The sequence below is a fragment of the Augochlora pura genome, chromosome 6, assembly GCF_028453695.1.
Source record: "Augochlora pura isolate Apur16 chromosome 6, APUR_v2.2.1, whole genome shotgun sequence".
NCBI classification, from domain to species: Eukaryota; Metazoa; Arthropoda; class Insecta; order Hymenoptera; family Halictidae; genus Augochlora; species Augochlora pura.
Window position 1 is genome coordinate 4,280,687 of NC_135777.1, and position 20,209 is coordinate 4,300,895.

At 41.2% G+C, this 20,209-nt stretch overlaps 1 protein-coding gene across 4 annotated transcripts in view; it reads right to left on the reverse strand.

The window, feature by feature from the left end:
- LOC144471027 (venom dipeptidyl peptidase 4) overlaps window positions 1–20,209 on the reverse strand; it is a 370,685-nt gene that overhangs the window by 341,639 nt on the left and 8,837 nt on the right. For 3 of the 4 annotated variants that reach the window (XM_078182678.1, XM_078182679.1, XM_078182677.1), the window contains one exon: window positions 14,877–15,056. The exons of the other annotated variant lie outside the window; for it this stretch is intronic. The gene's annotated coding sequence lies outside the window, so the exon portion shown is untranslated. The remainder of the gene's footprint in view (window positions 1–14,876; window positions 15,057–20,209) is intronic. 4 annotated transcript variants of the gene reach the window in all.

The following is a 20,209-nucleotide window of genomic DNA, read 5'->3' on the forward strand; positions in this document are numbered from 1 at the left end:
CTTTAAATTCTCTCGATGTCGTTGTTAATTACCAGGCTGCAGATTTTTACGCGCTATACGTTTGCTATTCAAATAGCAAAACATTTGCAAAAAAATTTCAAATAGCGAATGTATCTCTGAATTATAACTATATTTTCATTTTTCATATATACAATTTACAAAGTTACGTCGAGATTATTTCATGGTTACGCCACGATTATATATCAGGGTTATGACAGGTTATGTTTTGCCAGCCGATTTACAATATACCAATCGTAAGAAATTTGTGTGATACTTAAAAAATTTTAGTGATATTTATGCAACAGAGTTATGTCAGTTTTAGTTCAGAGTTATCACCATCAAGTATGCTGCAATTTACGTACAATTATTCATCTGCTTATACTGCGTGGTTTTATGGTATACAGGGTGTCTTAAAAATATCTAACAATTCAAAAATAAGGGGCAAGCTTTGATAATTCGAAGTAACTTTGGCAACTTTTACGAAAATTCAATTCCTCCTCTGATTTCCAAGTTTTCAGACATTTTTAGGGCACCCGTTCGAATCGAAACTGCAGGGTACCGAATTTTCACAGAATTTCGAGTCGCTGAAAAAAAAAGGACCGGCGTTCGCCAAGCGAATCGACTGTTGACCGATCGTTCGGTTCGATTCGATTCCGTTCCTGGGCGAGTTGTGCATCCTTCACAGGATCTGGTATTCAAACCCTGTCGGTGTTTTCGTCGTCGCGTTCACAGTTAGCACCACCCCCCTTTTCCCTTTCAGGTCGTCGAGAATGTCGCCGCCTTTTTTATTACGTTCGAATTGCTCGATTGCTCTATGAGAAGTTAAATGAGGACCCCTGGGGCGAAGTGACCCAGGTTTTACGATCCCGTCCGGAGAGAGGGGGGGGGGGAGGGGGAACAGACCGGGTTACGAAGAGAAGAACGACGACGACAGTCTTTGAAAAGCGCTGAGACAGCCGGAATCTTTGTGGCCGATGCATATCGTGCGTCGTATCAACCTGACTGACGGCTATTTGCTTGAATTTTTATCAAAATATCGACGTGCATCGCGCTCGAAAGGGGATGAAATTTCGCCGACGTGTTTTCCACGGGTTTTCAGATCTCTCGAATGCGTGGGGAAAACAATTTCACCGTGCAAACCTCGCGATGCGCTGGCTAAGTCAACTTTGACCCAGAGTATTCCAATCGTTTTATAATAATTTACAATGACTAGCTACATTACCCGCAGTTGTAATATCTATATCATTATACTATTTCTAACATACTATCCGTAATAATCATAACTAGTTCCAGTAACTAATTCACAATGAAAGATGGAACTAAGTAAAAAATCGAAATAAATAAGAAACAAAACCAAGTAGAAGATAATAATACGTAAAAAATAAGAATAAGTAAAAGCTACTAATAAATAGAAAACAATAAATAAGTATCGAGTTTTTCTTCATGAAGAACGATTCTTTGACGGACGCGACGGGCGTCTACCACGAGATAACACGTATTCGGCAGCGAACGGGTTAAGCAGGGGGTGATTAAGGTCGACGACGACTTTGTAGTCGCGGAGCAGAATGAAAATTCAGGTGGCGGGTGTTTCGGCGCGGCGAGAGGCCAGGACAAAGGGCTGATTTCAAAAGGGAAAAGTCATCGATAGCCGGCGAGAGGGCAGGGCCTAGTCAAGGGTGAACAAATAACAGGCACCGGAGCCGATCGTGTGCAACTGCGGCCCGGCCCGACCCGGCTCTCGCCGTATCGCGAATTGGACGCCGGAATTAGGTCGTCGCCAGAGCACAAAAGGAACCTGCGAATATATTTTTTTCTCATCGGTTTCCGATACAGAGGAATCGGCTTAACGCCGCGCGCGCGCGCGCCCGGTGGCCGACCCTCCGCCAACTCTCTTTTTCCCGTTTCTCGCGTTATTATCATTTTCCTTTATGGTCCGACTCTTACCCCACCTCGCGTCGCAAACCCCCTTCTTTTCGGGAAAATGAAAAGCACGTGGAACCTGGTGAAAGTTTTTCTCGTGAAAGGTCATTGGCCTTACAATGAAGAAGAAAAGAAGCCTAGACTTCTTCGTTTCGTTACAACGTCGAAGTGCGCCTTGTAAAGCAAATTAAAAGTAAAGCGAGCAGACGTAGAAGAAACTCGTTGGGGTACCGTGCATTCGTCTAGTGAAAGAACTAATTTTTCGTCTGCTTTACGCTAGAATTACCTAGGTCGTTTAGCTTCTCTTTTATCTTGCCCTAAAGTACCCCGCCGTTCGTGGCAGTTGTTCCTGTACGCACGAAAAGATTTTGAATCAAAATTGACCAACTTCGACCGACGATAACTCTGCAAGAAATTACTATAGACTAACGAGGATTTTTTTTAAATAAAGTTCGAAACCTCTACTTTGAAACAATCTGCCTGGATTTTATATTCTACACAACCTCTATATTTAAATGTAATCATTTAAATATCATACCATATCTCTCATGTACAAAATTGCCACATCCGTCGGACTGAATGTCATTACCAACTTTAACGAAACGCACGAACTGTCAAAATTTTTTTCGGAGATGCCATTAGCACAAAAACGAAACTCCGTGCTTCCTCTTTAATTTAAAAAGAGAGAAACGAAGTTGCGATTTTTTGCCGGGAAGCTACAGCTCTTTAAAGTGACCCTTGCATTTCTGTCACGTACACGGGTACATCCTTACGCGTCGTGTTCCTCGCGCGTGTGTTTGCACATGGACGCGTCCAAAAATTTGTCTACGCTATATTTTTTTAACAACGTATCATCCCAAAACTGGCGTCTCAGCAGATCATATAGAGAAACTGTCTCCGAAAAGCAACGCGCAAACGCAAGAAATATATTCGAGTTTCCGAGGAATCGACACACCGCTGCAAGAAAATCAAAATTTAGCTAAATAAAACTAATATGATAAAACTAATAAAATAAAACTACATCGAGGAGACCGCCTCCGGAGCTTATCATCCGCTGTCGTCCGCCTCGTGGCCGCTGTTTATATTATCCGAAGCAAACTCTGCCGCCCGTCTTTCTTCGAGATCCAAAATGGAGGCGAATCCGATGACTTCGTCGAAGCAAAGCGAGCTAGAGAGAGAGAGAGAGAGAGAGAGAGCGAAGGGGAGGAGGAAGTTCTGCAACGAACTTCCGGCCCTCGTCTGCTTGACCCGGCCCTTTGAATCCTCGAGTTCGGTCCACTCTCGCGAAGACAACGGGAAAACAACAGCAGTGTATTCTTGCCGACGCGAGCCAGAACGAACAGCCTCGGACCATCGTCGTTTCTCTCGATTGCCGGAAGCCTAATTGTTTGTCCGTTTCGACGTAGATAGAACAGCCTCCGTCCATTCTGCCCTTCGACCTCTCCCGTTCTTCCTCTGGCCCTGGCCTCGACCGGCAATTACTTTGCCGGCGTTTTCGCCAACAAAAGCGAACCAACCGGATTATTAAGCCGCGTTCACCGTACGCGAGTCCCAAAGAGGAGCGAATCGAGCGAATCGAGCGAATCACGCGAATCGAGTAGGCGACGAAGTAATTATCAAGAAATGTTATGCAACAGAAATGTCGAAACTCACTCAGATCCTGTACCATTTTTTCGCACTTTTTATTTGACTAGAATAAGATAGTTTGTCTAAAATAAATTGTCTAAAAGAAATAGATTGTCTAGGAAATAAAATAGCTAATCTAACAACCGTTCGAAATCAATCTGTTTTCTACATCGTCTGACAATCGAAACAGTCGAACACAATCGAGACAAATAAAATAAAACCGATCCTAAATCCCTACAATTTTCACGACTGTCGAACCACTACGGACGCATCGGTTACACGTTAACAAGCACCGCAAAACGGTGCTCGCAAACCTATCGCACGAGAAAACTGTCTGTCCGAGATCCGTGCGAACACCGGATCGCGTGGACACGGCTTTAGCAGAAAGCACGATCGGGTAATTCGATGGAAACACTCCGGGAATCACTCGGAATTACTTCACGGCCGGGCAGAGATCACCGATGAAAAGAGAGAGACAGAGACACGGATACAGATAGAAATACAGATAGAGATAGAGACGTAGACGAAGATGGCGATAGAGATGGAGATAAAGAGAGACAGTCGAATAGGGAGAAGAGAACTAGATATAGAGGTAGAAAGAGAGAGAGAACTAGATATAGATATAGATTAAAGATAGAGATGTAGAGATATAGAGATGTAGAGTTGCAGAAATATAGAAATATAGAGATATACAAATTCTATCTCTAGCTATATTCGTATATCTATTTGTATAGAGATATAAAAATACAGAAATATAGCTAGAGATATAGGGATGTGGAGATGTAGAGAAATAGGGACATAAAAATATAGCGAGAGATATAGAGGTGCAGAAATATAATTAGAGATATAGAAATATAGAGACAGATGTAGAAATATATAGAAAGAGAACTAGAGAGAGAGCTAGAGAAAGAAATATAGAGAGAGGGAGAGAGGGATATAGCTCGAGGGAAAGGCTCCGCGGAATAGAGAGATTCACAGGCAGAAAATAACAGGATCGCCATTCGTTTTCGCTGTTGTTGCAGTGTCGGCGTGCACATGCACGTGGCTGCGGCTTTGTTGTACGTGTAACCCGCGTGGCCCACGAATTCCTTCTGGGATCGTGGTCGTGTGGTCGTTCCACTAAATACGCTAGATCCAATTTGGACGAACCCCAAAATTCGAAGAAATAGTGGCGCATATATGTAGATGCATGTACGTATATTCTATTATACTGGTAAATGCGAGCTCGTACGTGTACCGGCTTTTATGTAAGACACTCGGTCGCGTACCATTCAATTTCAACCGGCGACTCCGCTGTTATTTATAGACTGCGGATTTTATGATTTTATGGCGCGGGTGTCCGTAATGTGATACGGTGGAGAGGTTCGCTCATCGGACCACTTTCGATCGAATAAAATCATTAATTATTCGTTAGCGGTTGTCTGCGGTTCTCGCGACGACGACCATTGTCTTTATCAGACAGAATTTCTGGTATGCCCGTGGATAACAGCTAAATTATTTATTTTATACGGGTCTCGTATTCATTTGATGGTTATGTATGATTTTTAGATTATTATTGTATAATTATTCTATGCTTCCTGTATTATTTGTTCTATAATTACTGTATCATTTCTTTACAAATTGTGTACAATTCTCGTACAATCTTGCATTACAACCCCCACATCTAAATAAGTTCTAATGCATTTATTTCCTTTGTCTCTAAACTTCGTTCTCCGTCGCATCCGAACAGTTACATAAATAAAATAAAAGACATACGAATAAATAAATAACTGAATAAATAAATTTCAGCGATACTGTTGCCGCCGTCGAAGCGAGAATTGGCAGAACGGTGAAACAGGTTCGGCGAATTTGAAATCGGCAAAATCCGAGCGCGATAGTCTGCCGATAAAAAGAAATTCTGGATCGCATGCGAATCTCATCGAGCATGTTTGCCGATCCCAAAATGAATCGTGCCGCGCACGCGCGCGCATGCATATACACATATTATACACACGTGTCGCGAAATCCTCGGGTCAGCTTTCGCGAAACTGTGCCGCGAGCGAAATTTCTCGCGGATGAAGACGCGGAGTTGTAAATGGAGGCTCGAATAAAGGAGGTTACGACGGGGGGGGGGGGGGGAGGGGTAGTTCACGCGCGACGTTTCTATTCCGGGGAATTCCGTTCCGAAGTCAAATATTCCGGATATTTCACTGATAGACAGTTCAGTAAATAGTCTCTCGCCGCTTTCCCTCCTCCCTTTCCCTCTCTCTCCCCCTCTCTCCCCCTATCTCGATTTTCTATATTCCACGATTTTCCATCTCTGTTTATTTTCTATCACGATTTTCTATCTCTGTTTATTTTCTATCACGATTTACTGTCTCTCTATATTTTCCTACTTTTCTCTATTTCCCGTCACGATTTTCCATCTGTCTGTATTTCCTAGCTTTCTGTATCTCGATCTTCTATTTTTCTTTATTTCCCATCTCTCTTTTTCTCTATTTTCTATATTTTCCTAGTTTATATCTCTTTCTATTTGTTGTTCCTTTCTATTCTCAATGTTTTTCTAATTTCAATATTTTTATCCTACGGTATTTTCTGTACCTCTCTACTTTTTATACTTTTACATTTTCTATTTCCATCATTTCCTCATCCCCCTCTACTTTCTCTCCCTTAATTTTTTTTCAGTCTCTATTATCTATGTCCCTCCATTTTCAATACCTCCCAATTTGTTCTCTCTACATTTTCTTTCGAAATTTTCTATTTTCTATTGTCTATTTTCCCATTTTCCTATTTTCCTATTTTTTCTATTTTCTATTTTCTATTTCATATTTTCTATTTTCCCCCACAGTCTATCTCTCACTATTTTCTATGTCTCGATTTTCTCCTTCCCTCCCTCATTATTTTCTCTTTCACTCTCTCTCTATATTTTCTCCTTCTGTTTCCCGCACCCTCTGTCTCTCGCTCCGCATCGCCTTCCCGTCCCATCCAGCTAGTTCCAGTCGGAGCAGCTACACCCGGATACATAAGCTTCGGGAGTCAGCCCGTGGAGCTGCACAAGATGTTAAACTCGAGGAAGATGAAAGTACAAAGTCTGCTCGTGACGCGAGTTACTTCAAACGGCTCGAGACGCCGGGGCTTCAACTTGGCTCCGCTGATGACAGCTTTGTTGAGCCGGGATCGGAAACTGCGTGCAAAACAGGGGTGCCCCGGCCGAATCGAATACTCTACACTACGACACTGTAGTCGAATCGGCCAATTTCCACGAACCGAACACTTTTACACGTTTAACCCCTTTGCGAAATTACTGCAACCACTATTTTCTCTTGTTTGCCTTCGTTTTACCAGCGACGAAATTTCTTTCTTGCGTCCCTCCGATCGAGAGAACCCTCTCCGAACTATTCCGAGTTGGAATTCGTAATTACAACCGAGCATTCTTAATTAATAGTATTAACGATACAACTTTATAATATATTTTAATGTTTCTTGTTCGCTTTTTTTCAAATTCGATATATAAGTTTTATATATAAATTCATTCCACACAATTACATTTAATTTTATTTTCTCTTATTTAACGTAGACAATTTTGTAACAAATGCATGAAATCCTACACAATAATCGTCATGATAGTTTCAAAACTGAATTCTCAATAAAATTAAAGGAGAATCTCCGTATTAAAACGAAAGAAGCATCGCCATTGCGAATTTTCCATCGATCTGCGAGCGATCGAATCGAATAAACGTGAGTGTCGCTCGGATCATCGGTATCCGAGTGACACACTATTTTCCTGTATTTAAGTTTCCCCCCCGTGCGTGCAATATTAAACTGTCCGTTTTTTTTTCTTCTCTCCCGGGAAATCATCGACAAGGCAGCTTTTTAACCCAGACTCGCGCACCGGAAACAAATTTTTCGGAATTACCAAGCCGCCGGACGGGATTGGAAATCGGGCATCCAGCGAGACTGGATTTTCGCGTTTTGAAAGCGATCGCGTAAACAACGTGCAAAATAAAAATCACGCGATAGGTTCAAACACAATTTCCGCGGAGCTTCCTCCTTGCAATCTACTCGTATTACCAGCGGGAACATTAAAATACGCTGGTCGCGTTTTCACCGCAGATTCCGTTCGTGGGTTTTTCCGAAACTTTACAAGTTGCGGAGAAAATTCTTGTCGAAAGACCTACTCGAATACCGAACCATTTTTTCAAATAAAGAATCATCCAAATAATTAAAGAATTATTCTTATCAATAAAGAATTGTTCGAATCAATAAAGAATTATTCGAATCAATGAAGAATTATTCCAATCTCAAAGAATTATTTAATTAACTAGATAGTAGAATAAATAAAAATTATAAAAAGCAATGCGAATAATGCTTCCGCAAACTTGATAACTTTCCATAAAAACACCAATAATTTCTTCGAACGATTCTTTAAATAATTCCTCAACTAACTTTTTAATATAACATTCGACCACACAAATACGTTCAAATAATCATACCATAAACTATTCACTCGAAAGAATTCGAACAATACCGATCTCTGTCCCGGACAGAGTGCTACGGCGTACGCGGTCCGGAGATTGCAGATCGAAAGGAATGATAAATATCTTTATGTCGCGCGCCGTTCGTTCCCGGATCTAGTTCGTATGGGTTTCACCCGTTTCGGTCGGTTATCTTCGATAAAATTTCGTCGCGGTGCATTAAACACTTTGCGTATACGCGATATACGCGGACTGCCGCCGATGAAATAAACAGCAACGCGCGGAATTTCGAGCTCCGACTGCCGCTCCGTTCTCCCGAGACCCCCCCCCCCCCCCCCCCGTGAGCGGACGGAGAAACTCGGGAGTTAAGATAAACAGAATTTACAATGGAAATTCCTTTTCATAATCAGTCTAGTTTTACGAACTTGCTACATATTTTAATCCCGGATTCGCCGGGCCAGCGGGTAACTCGTGACCTCGTTGCATCAACTGGGGAGGCTGCCTGGAACACTGTCCTTGGATTCCGCGCATATCTCCCCGCGGAGTGTTATAATTACCCTTCGCGAAATCGAACTTCTACAAAATCTATCGCAATTTAATTTTCGAATATAAAATTCGGCACGGTTAAATATTATGATAGAAATTCTTTAGATTAGATTTTGTAACGTAAGTTCATTAGAATTAAGTTTGATAATAGAAGGTTGTTATAATTGATATCGACGCCCGGTTGAAATCAATTAATCTAAATCTCTGCGAAGGCTGTATTATAATTAAAAATGTCTATGTTCAGCTTCCATCAGAAATATACTAAAATTGAGTTTCTGAAATGTATTATAATATAAAATTTCTAATTAAATTTCTACCAAGAATATTCTTCAATTTAAATTTCCCTGAAAGACCTGTCCTAATTAAAAATTTCTAATTTCGCATGCACAACGCCGACTCGAATTTTAAAATACTTTCACTTGTCAGAAGATTCTTCTCGATATGAATAAAGAGCATCATTAATTATGTTCGACGTGCGCATTGTGCACGCTCTCTTTGCTCTTGCAAATTTCCGGCCGCCAATAATAAATGCGTACAGCAGGCTAATGATCGCGCGATAATATGCTAATAAATGCACGAATCTCTGTATAAGTTGTTTTTTCGATACATTGTTAGGCTCGGATCAAAATCGCAGCGTCCCGTCAGCGGTTTCTTCGTCGGGAACGTTGACGGCGAAAGGGGATGCAAAATGATCGAGGCCTCATACATATTTCATAAGCTGCCAAAATGAATATTAAATTTGATAAGAGGCAATGAATCGCTTTGTAGTCTTCCCTCTGGCAGATGAATATGCATCGCGGAAGCGATCAAAAGTGTTTACCGCGGAATGATTCGCCTGTGAACCGTCAAGTCGTTCGGTCGTAGTCGTCGTCGTCGTCGTCGTCGCTGCTACCGACGAGAAAACTAACTAAAGAGCCGTGCTGCACGCCGCCGAATAAATAGCCGGCGAATCGGATTAAACCTCGGCTAAATTCGTTACACCCGCCCGCGCAAGGCCCGCGCCGAGGATTTCCAAAGTCGAGCTCAAAATTCACCCGGTCACAAAAGCTCATTTAACTTGCCCCCGGGGGGTGGGTGGGGGGTGCCGAAACCTGTGAAGAATTCCCGAAGAATTCGTTCCGAATTCACCGAGTGAGTCTCCCGCGTTCTAACAAACAAATTCGATTAAACTTCGACCTCCCAGCCTCGCCGGCGAGAAAAAACGAGGTCTCTGCTTTGTCAGCCACTGCTGGATTCGATAATTGAACAATATCCACGTGACCGGCGAGCTTCGACTAAATTGAAATTTCTATGTTTCGTTTTCTTCGTGTTTTGGAATGTATATTGTTATTAATTTAAACTGTAGTAGATTCTTGATGGGATTTTAAATTTTAGAGCATTTCTAATAGCGATTGAAACAGAAATTTTCAATTGCGAGAAATTATCGATAGAAACATATATCTGATTTTAAATGGGGGTGACATCGGTTATAATAGATTCGTAATACAGTATTTAATTCTAATAAATTTTGACTTGAAACTTATGGTTTCCTATATCAGTAAATCCAATTAAAGACAGTGAAAACAATTGAAGATACTGTTGCATTTCGTTCGGCTCGATAAAATGATCAAGAAAAGGAATAAATATCTCTGCAACCACTGCAGATCGATGAAGAAAAATCCTTATCTTCCATTAAAATCTGTCATCTATTTGTAACGATGTCGTGATTTATTCAAACAGCGTACGATTTCAGTAGTAAAAACTGAACAAAGAAGTTTATGAAACAATTTCCCATTAAAACATTTTTATAATAAACTGATTGTAATAAAACTTTTATAATAAAAGCTGCTTCAACTTTTGTAATAAGAGCAACTACGAGTAAGTTGCAGCAAAGATGTAATCCTGCGCTACTGATTTATTACTGAATAACCATCTTATTCGAACAAAAGAATATGCATGAATTTTAAATGAATTGGATCATTCGCGCGAAGTTATTCGAAATGCTATTCGAATGGGAATTTATTCGATAAAAATTCGAATAAAACTGTATTCAACCAAATGATTCGAAATATATTCGAATAAAAATGTATTCGACAAAGTCATTCGAAATATATTCGAATAAAATTGTATTCGACAAAGTAATTCGGGATGCATTCGGAAGCATAATTCGAATAGAAATGTATTCGCCAAAGGTTCGAAATTTTCGACTGATTTATCCGATTCGTGATTGGATAAATAGTTGTTCCAGGATAGATTCGATAGAGTTTCGATTGCGGTTGGAAGGAAGCTCGACGCGCAGTGTTCTGGATTTCCGTTCGCGTATGCTCCGAACCTATTCAAATTCAACGTTAACTAATTTTGAGCGGTCCGAATGGGTTTAAAGGCCACTCTTCATCATGATGCGAGCTCTCGAGGCCAACAGTCGAAACAGGAGGCTGTGGCAGGACGTCCACCTGTTTAACGGCAAACAGGCCGATTTAGCTTGACCTAACCTATCCTACAAATCCTTATTAGAGCGACACTTGGCTAATTGCGTGCCGGTTCCATTGTGCAAGAGGGCGTGCGGCGACGCGAAGTGCACTCGAACCGGGGCGCGCGGCGCCGCGCGAGCTTTAGATAAAGCGATAATGAACGGCCGCGGATTCTGTTTATCCCCGATGAAAACACCTCGTTGGAAAACTACGTCTATACGCGGACAGACCGACCAGCTGTTATGCCGATGTACAATGATATCGACTTCACAGCGGCCGCTGAACAACCTTGCTTTTTTCCGCCGCAGTGCTGCCGCGTTCCAATTAACCAGTTTGCTGTTTTTTCCGACTATAGCGCTCGAGAATTCGCGGTGCTCTCTGTTGTGAACATTGGGGCCCTAACAATTGTTCATAGCTTTTTATTCGTTCGTTTTACTTTCAAGTTGCAATTTCAGTTGTTTACTTTAGGGGTCCACAGATTTTTGGCTCTTTTACATATATTCTCGTATGTTAAAAATTCCGCCGCGAAGATTTAAAAAATTTCAAGGCACGAAAAATATTGGCTCAAAGTTGCCAATTAACAAATTCCGCGCAACTAAACCTTGCCAATCCGACCGCAAAAGGTACAATAATTTCCTTGAGAGAAAGCTCTTAACAAAGCTACAAAAAACTCTTAAAAAAGCTAAACACGCACTCCACGCTAAACTATCCCGTCGATAATAATTTAAATCGCCGTGTTCCATTCTCGTAAACGAAGCAAGAAGGCCGGCTGTCGCGTGACCGGCTGATAAGTTGTGCGATTTCGCTGGGACAAGCATAATCTGGACGCTTCCTGCTCCTCGCGGCCTTCGGGTCCTTCGATCCGCCGCCGATCGTAAAAACTGTCGGTGCCGCGACATTTCGTGACAGGCTCTCGCGTGACTATCGGTTATCAACTTTTTGAATTATCGACGGGCCAAGTTGAACGCGCCCCGTAACGAATCGCGAGCGAGAGACACGCGGAGATACTACACTAGAACTTCCGATGCATAAATAGCAACGCCGCCGAAGTTCCGCGAACACCGACGCCTATATGCAAGGCGCAAGGGGATGCCACACGGCTAAACCTAAATCCCACACGCTCCCCACGCTGGCGAAAGTTCGCCTGAACCTCGCGGAACTACGTACACAATTTCATAGTCCGGTCCCCCCACTGTCACCATTCGTTCTTCCCGCGATCGCAATGATAGCTCGAATAATGCCGGAACAATCTTCACCGACCTACAAACCAAGTTTCGCGATACCGAATCCCACCATTCGATTTTCATTTGCGAGATTGGCCACGGTAGAACCATTTGGCAGTGTTTTCGGCTTCTACTTTTTGACATCGAACGGCAAGATCGAAATTACATACACGGCCACGCAATTGTACCGATAATTCTTGTTTTTGGCTGGATTCGGCTCTTTCCCTTTATTTATTGTTCTTTTAGTTCTTTAGTTCGATTGTTACTGAATTGGACGTTGCTCGAACTGTTTCGAATCGATATTTATACAAGACAAATATTGTTCGGATAACTCTGTATTTTTTAATCGATTAATTCTTGATTCGAACAACTCTTTATTCTCTACTCGAACAATTCTGCGAACGATTGTTAATTCTTAGTGCAACGATGCTGTATCCTTTAATCGAACAATTCGCGGAATTCAAAATGAAACAATCCCGATAGCTAATTACCGGTAGCGCGTCACGCGTACAATTGAAACGAAAACTCCGCGCCTTAAATTTATGAGCGCGGGGAAATGCAAGGAGACGACTCTAATTACGGGACATTGTTAATACCTGGTTCAGACATCGTTCGCACGGCATTTCTGTCAAGCGAGCGACAAACCTGCCCGCCTCGAAACACCGTCGCATGCCGTGACGATTTCGACTGATAGCGTCGCGTGGCCCGCTCGTTAACCACTCGTTCGGCTTCAACTTACTGCCCCGTTAAATTCCGGATATCACCCCCGTAATTTCCCGTGTGCGCCGTGATACCGGAGTTCCGACCCCCTCGCGCGCGTCGATTGTCCTCGGATCCTTTGGTTTATCCGCGGATTAAAAACTGCTATCTCGGCCGACGTGTCCGCGTCGATTTTCACGCGACCCAACCGCTAAAAGGATAAACCGTTCGTTCGACACCGGCCGCGACCTCGTATTTACCGGAATATTATTTTCATCGGTGATAATGGACACTCCCGGCTCGGATGGCCTCGTCCCGAATTGTGTTTATGCCCGTTCGTTGTTTCCCGCTGCTACCAACCCTCCCGACTGATATCGATGCGCTTACCGTTTCCCGCCGAATTATGCGAAATACGTCCGTTCTCGAATTCGCACGATTTTTACTCGGTCGTACTTTTCTGATTATTATTATCTCTTCCGCGGCCGGCGTCACATGCTCGTCGATATTCCTTTTAAAATGTATCGTTATTATATTACAATGTACCGAGTATATAATTCTTTTGAAAATCTGTCGTAACTATGTTATAATGAACCGAGTTTCTAAAATACGAAATCGACTATACAATAGTTGAATAATACATTGGATATACATATTTTATACGTATATAGCAATAACTCTAAAATTCTCCAAATTTTGGTGTATTCAATTAAGCCGCAGCGTAAAGGTGTGTATAATAAGAACGCGCATACCTAAAGAATTCCTGTCACTGTTGCTATATTCAACAGAGAACAATTACCTACTGAGAAATTTGCAACAGAGACGTACCAATTTAAATAACTGCTCAAGAAGAACTTCGGGGGACCGGTCATTTTAAAGGAATATTCCACGATGGGATGTTCCGAGTGCAAACGGGGGACGAAGAAAGAAAATTCCGGCTCCTAGCAAGTGGATGCTGTTTCTTTCGCATGCAGATGACGGCGGCTCGCAATCAGTCCGGCATGAAAATGTGCCGCGATCACGAAGGGTAATTCGCCGGGGGACTCTCTGTAGCGAGCAATCGGTGCCTGCTGGGACGGCACGGGGTAAACGGGCGAAGACACACGTTTCAATAATAAATCCGACGTAATTAAGATTGCGCTCGAGCGGAGTTCTCTCGGCTTGAGCCACCGCGCCGCTAATTCCGCGGGAGACCCTGGAAAAATGGACTCGCGTACATCCCCCCCGCCCCCCTCTCTCGCCTCTCCGCGTGGTCCCGTTCAATTATTCAATCTCAATCTCCGCGGGAGACAAAGGGATGCCTGCGAGGGCGGACTCGAAGGAAAAACGTGTACGGACCTGGGACCTAGAAAAACCGGTTTCGGGGATTGCGGGTGGAGACCGGAGCAAGAGAGAAAAAGAGAGAGAGAGAGAGAGAGAGCAAGAGCGAGGATGTCCCGGAAAAAACTCGAGGTTCAAGAGGGAAACAGATTTCCGGGATAGGGAGCGAGTGGTCAACAAGAAACCATGACTGACAAACGAACATCAACGGCTCGAAAATTCCCCCAAAAATGTGTAAATTTACGGAAATGTGGTTCGAGTTATAATACATATTATAAAAGTTCTACTTTATCCGATTTTGAAATTTTATGCGATTTTACATTTCTATCCGATTTTATATTTCTATTCAATTTATATATATCTATATAGAATTTATAAAATTTTCACAAGAATTAGAATTTTAGAATGGTGTTTGAAGAGAAAACAACCCCTCGAAGATATTTACCAGATAGATATTTAATAACAATAATTGCTAGACCGCAGATTTCATTCTTTTTATGAAAGATACACCGTTGTATTATAATTGACTGAGAAAATAAATTCAAGTCTGCGTAACGTCTGCATTTTGTAATTAATACGTACACAGTTTTCATTTCCCATAAAATCCGCAGTTGAATAATAATTAATGTCGGGCTACTCACACTTTTGTTCGCCGTTTATTGTCCTCGAGTTAACCCGGTGGTCACGTTCTTATTAACAGATGCACAAACACTTTTTTTTCTTGCACATCGCAGTCCCCCACCGCCGTAATTTCACCCTTTTTGTTTCCCCTCACTTGTCCGTAATCAGCTCGTGTGCTCCAACCGGCGTTTGAATAACCACTACGGAAATAATAATGTTCGAAAAATGGAGTATCGCGATAGATTGTTTGCTTTTAATTACCGCCTCGTCCTATCCATCGTCAAGATAATGAATTCGCGCGCGGCGCATCGATAGAAAAATCGATTATTTTCCATCGAAGAAAACGCACGTCGTTCGAATCCATAAATCTACACGATTTCTTACATAGCGTGTTCCAAAAATTAATAAAAATCAAAATGCGAATAACTTTTTGCTTAGCGAAAATGCAAGCCGTGGCTTTGTTCACGAATTATAAAAAAAAACGATGACCAATGAGAGATGAGCTTAGCTGGCACTAACTAAGCCCAATCATGCTGATTGGCTCGGCCACCGCCCGCTTTTTTCAATAACTCTTTAACAAGGCCTCGAAGAACATTTTTATAAATAAAAAAATGACATGAAATGACCTGAGTAATTCTTGATCATTTTTGAACAGTCTGTAGTTAGACGAGTCGATATAAATATTATTCCTAATGTAGAATATGCAAGTCTTTTTGTATAGTTAATTGCGAACCACGTGGTCACTAATGACCACGCAATTAACGCGACCACGCTTACATCGCGAAATTATAATAATAATAAGAATAGTAATAGTAATAATAAATCCACGGCGCGAGCGTGTTCGAGCCACTTGTCGAGCAGATTCGCGCGTTTTACGAGGAACGGTGGCAGCCCCTGTTCGTCCCAAGCATCGCATAATTCCGCGGAGATTAATTCAGGCCGAAGAACGGAAGTCGGACGAAATGAAATACAACTTCTTACTCGGAACGAATTACTTCATTAATCACGGAACTTCTAAATTACTTTCTTTTCTTTTCCTCGCCCCGTTTTCGCCCGCTATCCGAGCCTCCGCCGCGCCGTCGGATCTTTCCCAGCCTTTTCAGCTTTATGATAATTAACGGGAATCGGTTCCGGAGGCGTCCCGGCGTAAATTAAAGATTATCTTCCGCTAATGTGCCCGCGCACCTCGCGATGCTTACCAACAGCCCATTTACGCGCGCGTTACACTGCCTGACCATCACTGTGAAAGCTCCGAAAAATTCTTTCTTTTTGTACATCGCGGTTAGTAGAAGTACTGAGAGATACAATTGTCCGCGACAAACATTTGAAAATTCATTAACAAACTCCTTCAACGTAAATTAAAGATGCTACAGTAACATTTCTCAATTCTTTTGATTTTTCTACTATTTTAAGATTCGCCCATTCATTTTTATAATATTTAAATATTTATAATATTTAAGCACTAAAAATAATCTTTACGAATAAATATGAATTAAACAGCAATAAAAGCTTGAGATAAACAGCAATGATAACTGACGATAAGATTAAAAAGCATTATAATAGACGACACACGTCTATTATATATGTTGTTGTACGATTGTTGCGCGTTCTTAATAAAATAGTTTTATCGAAGCCTTGTTTTGTTGCAATAATCGCATCGGCGCGTTCGCGATCCACGAAACAAAGTCCAATGAAAGCGTAAACATTTCTGAGGCAACTATCAAAGCGATTTCGTAATAATTCCCTCTCCGGTTTCTGGCTAATCGTCCACGGATTTAAAGGATTTACTCGCGTAGTCGCCTCCGCTGATCACCGTAATCATTTTTTTAATCCTGCGACCCCCGAGTCGGATTAAATCATCGCGATTCTCCCGGATATGGGACAATTAACGAACGCCGGTGAACAAATTTTACTCCGCTGCAAGTTCCTTCCACGATTTCATTTCAAAGTTCGGTCTTTGTCGAAACAGACGCGAACAGCACCACAATTATTTTGTTTATCTTCATTGAAACAATGAACGCGGGGGTGTCTCTCGATTAATCTATTTTTTAATTCGATACTTTGTTTACCGGAAGGCTGTTGATAGATATTTAATGAATTTATTGAGGTTTATAAAATAATCTCTCTATGCAATAATATATTATCATATTATTCCAATCTATCATCGAATGTTCTTTATATAATAATCTTTATGCGAATTAATAATTTTATATGTACGTCTCTTGCTAAAGAAACAAAAGATATCTAAGAATTCCTAAACTCTTTGCAATAATTTTAATAAGTAAGAAGAAAGTTGACATTCTTCAATCATTAAAATTTTGCAACTGTTCTAAATTGCATATAATAATTCCTGTTTATCAGTGATTGAATTCCGAGATCTCCGATAACTGTTATGTCTAAATAACCTTCTGGATTATTGTAACGTTCGAGTGATTTCTTTTCGAATTTATCACTGTTAATCTTCGATCTTCGAGGAACTACATATCAAGAGAACTGCAGATATTATTTTAACAAGCAGCCTTAACGCACTATCGACTTTTGCAACCAATTAAATGATAAATTAGATTTTTTGTCAAATGTGATAATGCGGTAAGATGTTCGCAATCTTTGTAATAAACTGCAGGCTTCGAACGCGCGTATCGAATGTTTACATTTCTAACAACCGAGAAATGAAAGTAATTATAGTGATCTTTATGCATTTACGGCATGCGAGGATTTCTAAAACTGGAGAAAGCGTTTTCCATTTTACAATGACCGATCATAGAATTGTTTAACGACTCTCGTTATATTATGTAAGTTCGCGTGGTCTTTAAAACAACTCGCAATCTCAATTTAGTCTAATTATCATTAATACAATGTAATATTAATATAGTGTTTATGTAACATCAGTGTATTAATATAACATTTGCGTAATGTAATATTACGCAATACTAATGCAATGTAATATTACTATAGTACTAAATAATATTAATATATTATCGCTATCAATCCATCGAATGTTGAATTTTCGAAAATTATTTCCATTCTGTTACTATAATTCGCGTATCCGAATTTTTCGGAGCTTGTATTATATCCGCGACACGAATTTTGTTATCCTCATGCAAATTCAATTCGTATCCCGCGCAATACAAAAGCAACGTTCCAAAAATCATACCGAATTTCCCCATAACGAAATTTCGCAAGTTTCCATGGTCGCCAAATTGGCCCGGCAAATAATTTTTAACAACGAAACTGCGGAACGGCCGAGACAAATCAATATCGATCCTCTATCAAAATTACGAAAATATATTTGAAATTCGAAGCGACTTTTATTGCCGCGTGTGCGTCAGCGAATCAATTTGTTCGACGGTTTTCTATAATAACGTTCTCGTATCGGCGATTGCAAAAACAACGAAACATGCGGAAGCTGGGCGGGAATTTAGCGCTTCGCCTGGTCAGCCGAGTTCCTGATTTCCAGGCGCGAGCACTTTTAGAGGAGCACGGTGGACAATAAATAAACCTGTTTACCGATCGCCTGTGAACGCGTTGTTCTGTCAACGATCGCAAAACGAGCTGACGGACTTCGCTGCATAAAAACCTTGATCGCTGGATGCACTGCGGATTTTATGCATTTACGAGAAAATTTAATAGGTCGCTAGATTTTAGAAACATTGTCGCATCTGCTGATAATCCAGCCGATTTAAAGCGCTGATAAATAAATATAAAATTCACAGCACTGATGCATTATTTTCGATTTATTAAAATGATTAGCTGTTATAGCTCTTAATATCGTCTAATGAAAGCAGGTCGACATCTCGACAAAAATAACCAAATTATTCGCTTCAATTTTGAAAAAGTTATTGCTTTCTTAATGGCGAGTGCAAACATTGTTTGCTCCAAAATAAATTGGAGTAACTTAAAGATTGAATTCTTTCTTTGATAATTTGTTACATTGTCTTTAAATTGTGATAAAAAAAATATATATTAACATCACTGAATATATTTACTCTTTTTTATCGCTGTAAATGCTCGTTTCCTCGCAAATGCATAAAATCCCGCGGTCCAGCGACCGGTTTCGCGAGCCAATCCGTGTCCTTTTATCGCGAAAATAAATGTGTTTAACGATCTCCCATAGATACGAGCGAGAAAATCGCTCGAATTACGAAAATATCGAATTACGTTTCCGAAATAGCTTCGCCCACGATTGCTATTAAATCGCTGCGTCGGTGTTTACGTCGATACGTTCGTAAACCGTTTTAGAGTCTGACAAAATAAGCGAACACTGAGTAACTGAGAACACTGAGTTCGTTTTGCGAATCATTGAACAAATATATAACAATGAAGCCGTGGTCATATTTAACCCTACGCAATTAAATGACAGAGTCATTCAGAAATCCTAAATGCAATTCTGTTTTCTAAAATATACTAGAATAAAAATAGATATTCAAAGTTACTTTGAAACTGAATGTCACTCAATTATTATTATTTAAACGCGCTACTAGAGTTTATTCTTCCATATAGTATAAATGAAATTGGTTTTTACAATTGTATAGTGTTGCAACCCTTAATAAATTTAGAAAGAAATCAATGCTTCTTTTTGAGATAAAATTGCATTAATTTAAACCTCATCCATCAGAAAATCATCAGCATTTTATTATAATTTAAAACCGTAAATTAAAACCGTAATTATCGTACAAACTTTTCCAAATTGTAAAATTAAAAAAATTCAACGAAAGCTACGAGCAGCTACTAAATATTCGCGAAACGATTTGTCCATTCGCCGGGCTAAATTCTCATCGGAAACGGATTCTCGTCAAAAATTGTTTTCTTGCGAGTTTCGCGAAAAATTGAGGAGAATCCGGTTGGCTTTTTAATCGGATAATGGCGTGTGCCGCGCGACCTATCGTATCGAATCGCGGCTATCGGCTCGATATCGGAAACGTTCAACCGAGAAAAGGATCATCAACCCCATCGAAATTCGCGGACCGATGACCGGTATTCCGCGTGATGCCTGGAATAGTGCACGAACAGCTAAAGGAAAACGGTGAACGAGTTAATAAACGATCGACGGCGGCGGGGTGCCGGCGGGAGCCCGTGGGTGCTCATGGGTGCTCGGGGGTGTCCGGGGGTGCACGTGAGAGCACTTGAGGAAAAAAGGAAGAGGCGACGACGAGTGGAGTGAGAGAGGACAGGGAACGTGTAGACGACGGAAAGAGGAGAACTCGGCTGACACGGTGGATTTGCGTTCAAGAAACGTGCGGAGCCGTATCGGTGTCTTCGGCGATTGCGAAACGTCGCTTGGCAAACTTCAACGTGCTTCGTTAAATTTGTATACGAACGGCGTGCGCTCGTCGTCGTAGTCGTCGTCGTTGTC